The sequence below is a fragment of the Carlito syrichta genome, unplaced genomic scaffold (assembly GCF_000164805.1).
Source record: "Carlito syrichta isolate Samal-C Ts95f unplaced genomic scaffold, Tarsius_syrichta-2.0.1 Scaffold308916, whole genome shotgun sequence".
Taxonomy (NCBI): domain Eukaryota; kingdom Metazoa; phylum Chordata; class Mammalia; order Primates; family Tarsiidae; genus Carlito; species Carlito syrichta.
Genome location: NW_007253012.1, coordinates 64,757 through 66,767, shown reverse-complemented (window position 1 = coordinate 66,767; position 2,011 = coordinate 64,757). Strand labels below are relative to the sequence as shown.

At 38.8% G+C, this 2,011-nt stretch overlaps 1 protein-coding gene across 1 annotated transcript in view; it reads right to left on the bottom strand.

The window, feature by feature from the left end:
• LOC103268812 (ADP/ATP translocase 4) overlaps positions 1 to 2,011 on the bottom strand; it is a 37,409-nt gene that overhangs the window by 23,879 nt on the left and 11,519 nt on the right. The gene's annotated exons all lie outside the window — the stretch shown is intronic.

Genomic DNA, 2,011 nt, shown 5'->3' with positions numbered 1-2,011 from the left:
CACAATCAGAAACACAAAAGATGAAGTCACATCTGACCCTGAAGAAATACAAAAGATCATCAGAGACTACTACGTACACTTGTATGGAAACAAACTTGAAAACTTCAAGGAAATGGAGGACTTTCTGTCATCACACAACCTGCTTAGGCTGAAACAAGAAGAAATTGAGACCCTAAATAGACCAATAACAATCAAGGAAACTGACTATGTAATAAGAAAACTACCTTCAAAAAAAAGCCCTGGACCAGATGCCTTTCCAGCAGAATTCTACAAGACATTTAAGGAGGAGCTGATTCCAATCCTACTGAAGGTATTTCAGGCAATTGAGAAAGATGGAATCCTCCCCAAATCATTTTATGAAGCTAACATCACATTGATACCCAAGCCAGGTAAAGATCCAACAAAGAAAGAGAACTACAGGCCAATATCTTTGATGAACATAAGATGCTAAAATTCTCAACAAGATCCTAGCAAACCAGATTCAACAACACATCTCAAAAATCATCCATCATTACCAAGTAGGCTTCATCCCTGGGATGCAAGGCTGGTTCAGCATTCATAAAACCATAAATGTAATTAAATACATCAACAGATGTCAAAACAAAAACCACATGATCATATCATTAGATGCAGAAAAAGCTTTTGATAAAATCCAGCACCCCTTCTTGATAAAAACCCTCGAACATCTAGGCATACAGGGAACATACCTCAAAGTAGTAAAAGCCATATACGAGATACCCACAGCCAGCATACTCCTAAACGAAAAATTGGAACCATTTTCCCCGAAAACTGGAACAAGACAAGGATGCCCACTCTCACCCCTCCTGTTCAACATAGTATTCGAAGTCCTGGCTAGAACAATCAGAGAAGAGAAGGCAATCAGGGGTATCCAAATAGGAAAAGAGGAAGTCAAATTATCTCTCTTTGCAGATGACATGACTGTGTACCCTGAAAACCCAAGAGAATCTGTCAAAAACCTCCTTACACTGATAAAGGCCTTCAGCAAAGTCTCAGGATATAAAATAAATATGCAAAAGACAATCGCATCTCTTTACACCAATAAACAAACAGAAACCCAAATAAAAAGCACAATTCCATTCAAAATAGTCACAAAAAAAAATGAAATACCTTGGCATCTTCCTAACAAGAGACGTGAAAGACCTTTACAATGAAAGCTACAAAACTCTGCTCAAAGAAATCAAAGATGACACAAACAAGTGGGAAAATATCCCATGCTCGTGGATTGGAAGAATCAACATTGTGAAGATGTCCATCTTACCTAAGGCAATTTACAGATTCAATGCAATACCTATCAAATTACCAGCAACATTCTTCTCAGACCTAGAAAAAACAACACAGGAATTCACATGGAAACACAAATGACCAAGAATAGCCAGTAACAATCCTCAGCAAAAAAAACAAAGCAGGTGGTATTACATTACCAGACTTCAAACTTTACTATAAAGCTGCAATCATCAAAACAGCTTGGTTTCGGTATAGGAACAGGCATATAGATCAATGGAATAGAATTGAGATTCCAGAAGCAAAACCTCAATTTCTCAACCAACTCATCTTCGACAAAGCCTCCACCATCTACCACTGGGGAGAGGAGAACCTATTCAGTAAATGGTGCTGGGAAAACTGGCTGACCACATGCAGAAGACTGAAACAGGACCCCTTCTATCCCCACTCACAAAAATTAACTTCAAATGGATCAGAGACCTAAATGTAAAACCTCAAACCATAAGAACCTTAGAAAATGAAGAACATACCCTCATGGAAATCGGAACTGGCATCCAGTTCCTGAACAAAACCCGAAACCCACGGGTCATAAGAGAGAAGATAGACAAGTGGGACCTCATTAAACTGACATGTTTCTGCAAAGCCAAAGAAACCATCAAGAGAGCAGGGAGACAGCCTACAGACTGGGAAAAAGTCTTTGCCACTCCAGGTCTGACAAAGGTTAACATCTTGATCTACAAGGAACTCAAACGTGCTTAAAAGAAAAAAA